The following is an 11932-nucleotide window of genomic DNA, read 5'->3' on the forward strand; positions in this document are numbered from 1 at the left end:
TAGGTCAGCTATACACAAGGCAGGCACCCTTCGCTCTGTCCCATCTCTCTAGCCCTCAAAAAAGTTGATCTTCAGTTTATCTAGGCTTTTGGTATACAGTTGGTAGTAGCATCTTCCAAGCTCTTCACGTGTAAAAACTTCCTTCACTACTGATTTAAAAACCACCTTAAGACTATCAGATGTTGTGCTCGCTTCGGCAGCACATATACTAAAATTGGAACCATACAGAGAAGATTAGCATGGCCCCTGCGCAAGGATGACACACAAATTCGAGAAGCATTCCATATTTAAAAAAGAAGACTATCAGATGTCATGGTGGCCATGCCTTACTCACTGTTTTCTGATTTTCATGGAGACAATCTGGTATATTTTTAAATGACACCTAAAATCCAGGTCTATGTTGCAATCTTGATTACACTGCTTATCAGCTAAACTATCAATTATTTTATCTATGAAAAGCAGCACTGCCAAATAGAATTTCCTCTGATGATAATTCTGCTGTCTATTGTTACATGCACATGTGACTATTTGGCACTAGAAAAAGGGAAAGCAAATGAAGAAATAAATTTATCAATATAATTTAAATTTCAATCATGTCACCACTTGGGGCTAGTGTTTTCAGAATTGGACACTGTATCTCAGGATACAGAGGGACTGATATGTTATATTTTCAGAGGATATAATAATATGAATTCTGTGCATTGGAGGCCATGCTAGCAACGCTTCCATTTAGTAAAAGGTACTCAGACTCTAGCTACACAGTTTAGAGGAGGTGGTGATGTGTGATGAGTCACCTGGTTGGCTCAGGGGTTGGTTCTTCTTTCCCCTAGGAATCACCAATATTTTTCTTCTACCCCACAGTAACCTGTGCACAGTAAATGCAGATATTGTGCTATTTTTGTGCTTTTATGCTTGGTGCACTCTATAACATTTTTTCATACCTATACTTTCCTGTGCTATTCAATATTGCTGACCCCTCATTATGGATGAAGGAATTAAAGTTAAAAAGGTTCAGTTACTGCATCAAGGACACATCAACAGTTCCTATAGTCTCAGTTAACTTTGGAGCTCTGCAACTACAGTGCACAAACCGACACTCGCTGGACTGTACTCTTATTCTCCTTAAATTCTCTCCAACTGTACTGACACAATAGATGGAACTGAACACTAGCTATCAGGACCGTTTTCCCCCATGATACCTCCCCTCTGGCAACAGACCTAGGTCCCCATTTCAGAAACCCAAATGCATCTCCTGTTTGTACCTACCATTCCTCTAGTTTAATGTACATCACGTTCCTGCAAAGGCAAATGGACAGGTGATGTCTGTAACGGAGTCTATTTTCCCATTATTCATTATAGTTTTGGAAGTTGCAAAAGTGTTAACATTTGGGGGTATTGATGTACATAATTATTACACCTTACCACCACCATTATGCCCACGACTCTCTGCTGCCCCTGTGTGTGGGAAGTCTTTGAGAGAAAAGCAGCTTTAACAATCACATGATGGCTGGCATTCGTAGGAAATCTACCAGGTGTACCAGTGGGAACTTTCTGTTCTCCCATCTCAGAAGGACTTTCAGCTCCTTTCTCTTGAATTACATGTAGCACATAGATGCAGGCCCTGGCATGTGGCCCTCTGACCAATTAGATTGCAGTAAACTGCAAATTTAAAAGGTTCGAACCTCAGTAGCATCAATCAGAATGTACTGCTGAGCAAATCACTTTTGTTATTTGTTTTTCTAGAGGGAGAAACCACATTTAGGAAGCTTTACAGCAGTAGCTGTCTGTAATACTGTAATTTATAAGTGGATATTTTGGCCATTTAGATGACCAAAGTACATATTTCTCTTACATATTTAGTTTTCATTCATAGCTCCCAAACCTTTGGCATTTCCCTAAGTGTTGTGAGTGATAAAAAGTGTCTCTTGTTATGTAAATGAAGGTAACTTTCGGAAAACTCCTGAGGATAGCAGCTGGTTGCCAGGGGAACAAGCCTAGTGAGTGATTAGAGGGTTGGAATTTCCAGTCAGCTTCCACCCCAGCCACAAGGGAGGTGAGAGGGGCTGAGGGTTAAGCTCAGTTGCTAATGAGCTACTCAGTCATGCCAGTGTACAGAAATGCCTACCCAAAAGGAGGACTTCACTGAATTTCTCAGCCAGTAACTCAGATATCGGGGGAGAAAGACACCCCCAGAGTGGGCATGGAAGCTCAGTTCCTTAATGTCATGCCCTCTGCATTGCTTCTCTAGGCTGCTGATTTACATCCATTAGGAATATTTATAATAAATGAGCAATCTAGTGAGTAAACAAGTTTCCCTGAGTTCCATGTGGCCTTGCTTTAGCAAATTTACTGACCCTGAGGAGGAGTTCCCAAGAACCTCTAATTTACAATCATTTCATCCAAGCACTGATAATAATTTAGACATGTCCCTGAGAATTGGTCAAAGTCTTTAGTTGGTCGTTCAGTAGCTCAGGCTGCATCTTGGGCTTGCGGCCAGTATCTGAGATGGAGGGTGGTCTTGGGAGACCAAACCCTTGACCTTTGGTACTTTTTGCTCTCAGGGGAGATGGTAGCAGAATTTGAGCTTTGCTGATTTGAATTCTCAGAAGCCCTGCTGGTGTGTCAGATGAACTAGCTAGTGCAGTGAAGCTGGTCCCTTTGAAATCCACTATATTATATCCAAGTATGCTCCCTGGGCCTGCAAGAATGGCACCACCTTGGGAACTAGTTAGAAATACAACTCTTAGGCTTCCCCTGAGACCTACTGAAGCAAAAATTCTGGGGGTGAGGCCCAAAATGTTTCTTCAGATAAGCCCCAAGGGCGCACTCAATTAGAGAACTACTGCTTTTGTTCCTATTACCTATTTAAATTGTGCATTAGCATCCCACATGGGTCTAAATAGGGAGGTTGCAAAAATGTTGAAAGATGAAGTTCTGCTGGGGCCGGAGAGGTGGCGCTAGAGGTAAGTTGTCTGCCTTGTAAGCGCTAGACAAGGAAGGACCACGGTTTGATCCCCCGGCGTCCCATATGGTCCCCTCAAGCCAGGGGGAATTTCTGAGCTCTTAGCCAGGAGTAACCCCTGAGCATCAAACGAGTGTGGTCCAAAAAAAAAAAACCAAAAAAAAAAAAAGATAAAAGTTCTGCTTTGTTATCTATAATATTTAATTTGTATACCTACTTTGTACACTTAGGATCACATACAATTTCTGTGGCTAAAATGGTTCTGAGTGGAAGAAGTTAACAAGTACTGCTCTGGCACTCAGGGGATGAGAGGGTACTGCAGGCAGGGCACACAGAGGACCTTCCTTGGGCTCCTGGTGTACTGCTGGGAGCTTGTTCAGAACCTCAGACCTGATGTCTCAGGTCGAATCGGAATTTTTACGTTAATAAAAGTTCCAGGGAATTGGGAAGCACTTTAAGATGTAAGAGCTGCTAAAGCTCCCTTACATGAAGGATAGATTAGTTCGAAGAGTTTAGGCAAAGTTAAACAGAAAGGGAGAGCAATTTTCATTTGATTTCATTTTGATCCTAAAACCCAAAGATTTGTTTTATAACCCTATCAAAAGAAATCTTTGAAAAGAGAAGGTGGGGGGTATGTGATGACCTAAATTAGTCAGCAAAATTTTATGTTTCAGTTTCAAAGAACTTTATAGTTATCAAGGGTTCTCTGGATCTCAGGCAATTCTGATGACAGGCTTTCCTTTGAAGTGCTTGCAGACTTTGGTAGTCAAGACTTTTTTTCCCCTGGGGAAACACTGTAGTCATGTAAATTAAGTGAAATAGGAGCTTTACTAACTCCCTTACCTAAAAAGGCTGAAGAATCCCTTTCAGGTATGCCTTGGGGGTGGGGAATGAGGAGAACCTTGAAATAGGAGAGCCTCTAGCTTCCCAGAGCTTTTAATTCCAGGCACTTGTGCAAAACTCTATCAAGCATGATGAGGTTTGATCCTCCTGTAGCACCTTGATGAGTTGAAATGCTACTGGTTCATCCCCTACAGCTCTGCATGCCTAAGAATTTAGGAGCTGTGTGCTCATCAGTAGGATGGATCCAATCATCTGTAATGACTCAGATGGAGTCATTAAAGAGCCACATACTGCCAATCTGAGTATTTAGAATGTAGGTTGAACACCAATTATTGCCTGTTGGATGGAAGGAGGAGAAGCTTACTTGTATATTTACTTAAAAGGTGATCATGGCCCATACGAGGAAGTAACAGTTTTCAAAGCAATCACAATCACACACCTCTCAGATGGATATGGCAACATGACGATGCTTCCACATACCTCATCTTGTTGCATTCTTTCCAGAAGTGGAAGGGCAGATGTTGTTACACGTGTGCAGGAGAGGCCTGCTTCTCAAGAAGGTAATGTGGCTTGGCCACGTCACATACTTTGAAGACTTGGGACTTGGTTTTCCTGATTCCAAATCCAGTGGTTTGTTCAAAGCAGCTAAATTTTAGCTTGCTCCTTAAAAGTGTGCTCCACTGACCAGCAGCATCAACATCACCTGAGAACTTACAGGTGTAGAATTGTGTCTCACTCCTGAGACAATTGAAATCTGTATTTACACAAAAAGCCCAGAAGATATATGTGCATGTTAAAGACATAGAAGAGCTTAAGAGCAATGCATCAAGATTCATTCAAACCATTTGATTCCATGTTCTGCCAGAAAAGTAATACAAACAATAGAAAGCAGCGATTCACACTATAAAGCAAGGTGTACCAGGAATAACAAAGATTCAGAGGGTCACTTATGATGACAGGTCGACAGCAAAAATAAAAAAAAGGTCAGAAAGAACTGACAAAGTTGTAGAATTTGACAGAGTCCTAGCTTGGAGAGCCTCCTGGGAGAATGGGCAAAAAAAAAAAAAAAAAAAAAAAACCCCTCTTCAGCAATGCTGAAAATGAGCATCTCCAATGGTAAAACTCATATAGATACAGAACTATGCTGATTTCTCTCCAGTATCATTTGACTTTTGATGTGACTAATGTTTGTTTCATATAAATAAGGGCACATAAAGACAATGAAGATGTCTGTTGGGACCTGCAGGGTTTCTCTTATATGGAATTCTACCACTAGAAACTAAAGTCAAGTTTATCCCTTTCTAAGTAGTACTTAGATCAGAGGAATTCTGTTTTTGAAGAATTTCAATTCATTTTAAGTAATTGTCAGCAGATCCTTATTGATCATCGACAAGTTTGAAACCAAGAGTTCTCAAGGATGAAAAATTAAGACAAATCTAAGGAATTCACATGATTATGCTACCAGGCACAACTCTTCTTGTCCAAAATAATTCAATAGATAGGAAGAGCACATTTCCCAACCTAAAATGCCATCAACCAACAATTCATTAAGCACCAACTACACACATATCCCAAATTGTTAGGAACTAAGAGAGATTTGGGAATACCTATAAGGGATTATCCTGACTCTGAAGAGCTTACACTCTTGAAAAAAGTCCATCTACAGCATGACAATTTAGCAGATTACATAATTTGGTGTAGTTTATCATTCAAGAATACCATGACCATATAGGTTTAAGGAAGGGAAGGAGAGTCTTGAATCTGGAAAGCATTTGAATAGTAGGTGGGATGTGAGTCTGATCTTAAAGTAAGGGTTGGAAACATTTCTAGGGAGATCAAAAGTATTTAGAGATGAGGGCCTACAGATTTAGTTTTCTTGTATTCAATGGCAGCAGAGGGGCTGGAGTTTGGTGTATGAAAGCACAGGTCTCTGCAGTGCACAGGCCCTTTTGGAGTCATCTTTACCACCAGCCAGTGACAAAATGGAAAATAGCAGTTTCTTATCAATTTCAAGACTAACTAAACTGCTGGATGATTCTTATCTGAAAGCTTTATGGAGAAATGGTTATAGCCATCTCATTGAGTGAGAGTCTAACCCTTCTCTCGGAACCTAGGCCCTCCACCCTTAGTCAAGTAGGGAAGATGGTCTCAGTTCTCACATAACTCTCTATATGCCAAGTCACTGCTAACAGCAGCACATTTCAGGGTTTTTTCTAAAACTCCAGAAACTATGGCTGCTGGATGGATTTCCTGACTGCAGATGCAGCAGTGAAGTATACTGCTCAGACATCTGCCCGCAGAGCATGTGCTAGTGTGCATTGGGTGAACGCTTTCAGAGATAATACTGTGTTGATTGACTCCCTACTATCCTTTAGTCTTGTCGTCCTTCCTTACCAGGGTTTGGGCCTTTCACTTTCCATAGTAACTTGTGTTCAGATCGTCAGCTTGACATTATCCAGGACCCATAAAGTAGAAAACTTAATAATGGGAGTTTTTAAATGCTAAAACCAATGTTCTTGAGAGGCTTCCTTGGAGATCAGACAGATAAATAGAGTTTTCCCTATTACCTCATTGTCTCCTTTTTGTTCAAAATATGAGTTCTAAATTTGAAGGCATGACATTATTCAAAGTTTTCTGTATGAAATAACAACTAGTGGTGTTGATTTCCTTTTCTTCTCCTTTCTTTCTTTTTTTTTTTGGCCTTTTAAAGGTTAGAGATTACTCACCTCCCCTGCTGGTCATTAACTCAGTCTGGCAGGAGTCCTCGGAAGTTCCACGGCCTTCCGGGCATGTGGTGGCAGCACAGGCAGTGCTGCAGACAGGCCTGCTCGCTGTGATCTGATAGAGAGCAGCTGACTTCAAAGGTCTGCTTCAAACCTCACTCAAGTATCACTTAGGGTTCACACTGAGTCCCAGAGTCAGGGACCAGATGGCACACCCTGCAAAGTCAAAGTGAATCTAGCTCTGGTGTTGGGGGATGCCCCCACCTTGCAGGCAGGAAACAAAGTGTACTTTTCAAGCTCACTCCTGTTTCTTGGTTGGCTGGAATTGCTAGGTCTACTCTCAGCTCTGTTGTCAGGTTCCCTCTGTCTGGTGAATCCTGACTGGTTGTCGGGATTTTCTTTCTGAAATATAGCCCCTATACAAATCCCATGAGTCTTTAAAAGGTGGTGCTTCTCTCTCATACTTTGGCTTTCTAATTAATTACCCATTTAAATTAGCAATTCATCCAGTTTGTCCCAATTGATTCTTGCGTTGGAGGAAATGGCTGCTTCACCAAATCATTATTTGGGGGGGAACACTTAATGATTCTCAGGGCTTACTTCTGGCTATGTACTCAGGGATCACTACTGACAGGGTTCAGGGGACCATATATGATGCCAGGAATCAAACCCAGGTTGACCAAGTGCAAGGCAAGCAACCTGCCCACTGTATTATCGACCCCCCCCCCCGTTCTCTAAATCTAAAGGAGACCAGTGAGGTGGGCATTTCTGCCTACAATCCACACAAATAAAATATGCTTAAAACCAGGGAACCATAGAACTATACTGTCCTTAAACACACTCTTTTATGAGATAAAATAATTCAAAACAAGCCTCATCTCTCAGTTTCCCCTGAAGGGAAAAATAAAGTATGGAAGGCAAATCTGTGAATGCTGCCCTTTTCCAGCCTAGTCTCAATCTTTCCTAAGAATGGCTGCCACTCCTTAAGTCACTTAAGGGACTAGACTGCTCAAGGCATTGGAGCCCCTGTCAGCAGACAAAGAAAACACTGGAGATGCTAAGGGCAGATTCAGCATCAGTTTTTGTGGAGATGACCTTTAAGTTGCCTTCCAAATCCAAAGGCCTTTGACCCCTGGTTGGTTCTTGAATGCAAGTTCTTCTTTTGTTATTTGATGTTCTGCAAAGCAAAGCAGATCCACTAGCAGACAAATCGCTGCCTTCTGTACAGGTCACCACTCACAAGGGGGCTTTACAGGCAGTCAAGAGAAGCTTGCCTAGTGGGTGGCTGCCACAACCACTCTGGAGGGTCAGGCCTGTCAGTAAGAGCTACTCTTGATGACAAAGCTCCAGGCCACTGTTAAGTCAGCAGCCTTGCCACTCAAGTACTTAGAGTGTATCAGTGCAGCAGAAACTCAGCCCACAGAGGACAGAGATGTCGGAGAAACCCAGATGAACTGCAATTTGGGAAAAGTTGCAGTGGAAATCTAGTCTCTGATCAATTACCTCAAAAATCATCTCTCAGAGATCATAGTGTTTGTTTCTAAAGTTCCATACGATGCCTTTTTATGATTTTCAGGTCATACCTGGTGATGTTCAGGATTTACTCCTGGCTCTGCATGCAGCAGTCATGCTTGACAGTGCTCAGAGGACCATATGGGATGCTGGGGATCTATCCCAGGTCCACCTCATGTAAAGCAAGCACCTTGCCGGCTGTACTTGTCTCTGGCCCCTCCAAAAGACATTTGGATGTGACTTCTCTCTAGCAATTTTTCATTTTATATCATCAATGCAGCAGAAAGAATCTAACCAAGGGAATACTCAGAAGAACTTCTACATGCAGGGTGTGGTTTTCTGTTGTGGCAGTTTTGTTTGATTGCTTTGCTGTGCAACCTGTATTCAAAGGTCCTCCGATAACAACCCCCACTACATGCCAGTAGTATGCAGCCCCAGTTTTGACCAAAAAATGTCTCTAGCCATTACCATGTGTGTATAATGGGGCACACACTCTCACCCTAATTGACTCTCTTCAGCTTACTTAACAATATCAATGCCCTGAAACTGCTCCAGTCAAGGAGTTTTAAAATACAGTGCCTGAACTTCTTCATATAAAGGACCAAACAGTAAAAAATTGTAGACTTAAAGGTCTATATCTACATCTATCACGGCCTTATATTCTTTGATTTTTCTGTTACAACATCTTTCAACTCCAAGCTCAAAAAGACTAGAATTGTGGTTGATTCTGACAATATAGAAGTGATGGAATTCCCATCATGATGGCAAGTGTTGAGACAATATTTGAGAAAATTGGGATCTTGGTCCAGCTGCCAGGTTCTCCTAGCCCACAGCAATCAAGGATAAGTGACTCTGCCCTTCTTTGAAAGCCTTAATTACATAATCTCAGTTCAAGTGTATTAATCTCACTTTCCAACTTAGAACTTAGTTTTAAATGCATTTAAACATAACAGTATAACAAGGATAGAAAATTGAGAATCCCCACTCTGTAAGAATATCTTCATAATGAGGAGAGTTCCTTTCCCATGTTTGGAACAAAATATTCTACACAGTTTCTTTGAAGAAAGGAATGTTATACAAAGGAAAGAAATGCCTATATTCAGATTCAATACTAAATTAAGCCTTTATACTACTGCAGAGGTTACTAGAGAAAGAAAATGGTATCTTGTATAGAAAGAAAGGAAGCCTGGAAGCAGCCTGGAATATTGTAAATAAATAAACATGTCACTCTGAAAATGTATTTCAAAGTAGTTTCAACAAGTATTTAGTGAAGGTCTCCTATGTGTCAGGACCTATGTGGAAAAGAGTTATGTTCAGTTTTCCAATATATCTCCAGTATTCTTTGTTAGTATATTAGTTCATTTCAAACACCTTCAGTTTTATTGGAAATTCTTTTCGGAGATTTCAAATTTCTATATGTGGATTTTCATTGCTGCCAGTGAGCCATTCAAGAAAACATCGTTATCATCCAAAGATCTTAACTGGAACAAGGGGACAGGTATGAGATGCAGTCTAATAAAACTTCATTTGGCCTTAACAAATAAAATCATACAAGTATTTTATCATATGAAGAGCCAGTAAATTACAGTATAAAGAGCACTGGGCTAGGAATGAAAACCAATCAGGTTCGTTCTTGTCTTTTTTTCTCTGGACAAATCCATTGATTGTTAAGGAGTAAATAGTCTTCTCTGTGTAAGAGGAGATCGAAACACTTCTTCTGCCTTACCAGAAATGTTGGTTAGAATGAAAACTACTAGGCAATTTATAAAGTACTATGAAGATTATGTTTTTATCAGGTCTGAGATAAACTGGTTCAGAAGACATGAATGATTCTCTACTAAATCAAACAGTGTCTGGGTCATAGTCCAGATTAGTTATCAAAAAGATCTGCTGATAGTTCATTTTTCATGATGAAATATTTCTATATAAAGAACTACAAAAATTCATAAGGCTCTAGTTTGAAATTCTCTGAGATGTTCATCACGGTTCTTTGGTTAAAATTGAAAAATGAACTAAATTTCCTCTTATAGTGAAATGGAAACTGGTGAAGATTGACGTTCATTACAAGAGCTTGAGAAAAGGATGATGTGATCCCTTCTAGCACCATCAGGCCCCACCTATTTCTGTCCCCAAATCCTGTCTTTTATCTGCAGACCTTCATAGGACAGGCACAGTCATCCCTCTAAAGTCCCAGGTCCAATTCTACACGGCTCGTATGGCAGTCCTACCATTTACACAGATCTGAAAATGTTTCTCCAAGGAAAACAAGCGAATTTTCAAATGTAGATATGTTTTCTAGTACTGCTCTCAATGATATGTCTTCTAAAGAAAACCAACCTGGCTTTTCATTTTTGATCATTGGGAGGTGGCGGCAGTCTATCCTTCATGCTGGAAGCAGCACCTTCCGGCTCTGTGAGGAACTTTCTCTAGGTCCCTAGTTGGGCCTGGGAAAGCTTCACGCCTTAGTTATACTTCAGAAAGAAGCTGATTAATGTGTACAATGTCAAATCTCAGTGCTACCCTTGGTACTAGTGACATGGTATCCAAATAACACCAAGGAAGGGCAGGAACAGTGATTCTTTTACCGACACCCTTTGTAAAGGATAAGTCCTCTTTCATGTCTCTAATGGGAAAAAGCTACCAAATGGTTACTCCTCATACTTGATGCTCATGACTGCAAATACACATTATTTCCCTCGGCCCACCCCTCTTTATCTACCTAGAAAAAAATAAAATTAAATATATAAAATAGAAGGAAAGCAATTCATTTCATTTCCTTAGTCTGGCTTTTATAAGCTGTCTGCTTTCATTTGAACAGAAGCGTGCACTGATCACTCTACTTTGTTTTGATTTTACCCACATATCTAGACCACAAGAAAATATTCACATTTCTTCCAACAATTCCTTTGCAACACGATAATAATTCAGTGCAGCCCCTTAAGACACAGAGCCAAAGCCAGTTTCCTCACTCTCTCCAAGCACAACTTCCTCAAGAGCTGATTTTCTGTCCTAAATAGGTCAAAATCCAACAGGAGAGAAAGAATCCAGTTGAAAGGGGGACCAGTGTGCCTGTTGATGTCTCATTAACCTTGAGAGTGAATGTAACTGGTGACTATCTGCGACAGTGGCGCGACCATTTGTTATGGGGGAAAGGCAGTGAGTGGTAGCATCACCTCAAAAATGTTACAAAGGGAAACGGGGTTTAGCACACCATCTATCAAAAGATGAAGGAGCTTTCCAACTGTCACAACGGGCTAACTGCTAGCTTCCCTGTGCTTGTGATGAAACTACTGCCTGCTTTCTTGGGAAAGCGTGTGGAGCAGTATTGATCTGTGTCAAAATATGTTCCCTGTCTGTGTTGGTAGTATAGTGGTGAGCGTAGCTGCCTTCCAAACTATGTTCCCTGAAGTCTTGGGGAAAAAAGCACTTAAGGCATTGGAAGTCTAATCGTAAGAAATGTAAACAGCTGGGGATTAATATATGGTTCTGTGATGAATATGTGTGATAACGTGTGTGCCAGTTCAAGTACACAAGACACCGAAGTAGGAAACTCCTAATTCCACTGAGCCTCCAGTCAGATTCCCCTCATCACTAATTGCTGTGATAATTGGACAACAAATAGATGGAAATCATACAGGAAAATGAGCTAGTCTCTAGGGATAAAAGGCTACCTGAAGAAGGAAAGTGGAAGAATGAGCACACCCTCAATCCACTGCCTGGCAGTCCTCGGGATAAATAGACTATAAATTTAACTGGTCTCTAATCCAGGATCTGGAGGAGGAAGCCACGGAAAGCTAGCACCTCCGCACCTCCATCCCTGGGCTCAGGCTCAAGCAGGCCTCCTCTGGGGACTCCTCTGCCCTCCCCAGAGGAGCAGCTTAAGTAAACAAGC

At 41.2% G+C, this 11932-nt stretch overlaps 1 protein-coding gene and 1 non-coding gene across 2 annotated transcripts in view; one reads left to right on the forward strand and one right to left on the reverse strand.

The window, feature by feature from the left end:
* The window catches only part of PTCHD1 (patched domain containing 1), a 57743-nt gene that overhangs the window by 43345 nt on the left and 2466 nt on the right, over nt 1-11932 (reverse strand). The window lies entirely within an intron of this gene.
* LOC126000133 (U6 spliceosomal RNA) lies at nt 185-291 on the forward strand. Its single transcript, XR_007492498.1, has one exon. It is a non-coding gene; the product is annotated as a U6 spliceosomal RNA (small nuclear RNA).

Source organism: Suncus etruscus, chromosome X, assembly GCF_024139225.1.
Source record: "Suncus etruscus isolate mSunEtr1 chromosome X, mSunEtr1.pri.cur, whole genome shotgun sequence".
Classification (NCBI taxonomy): Eukaryota; Metazoa; Chordata; class Mammalia; order Eulipotyphla; family Soricidae; genus Suncus; species Suncus etruscus.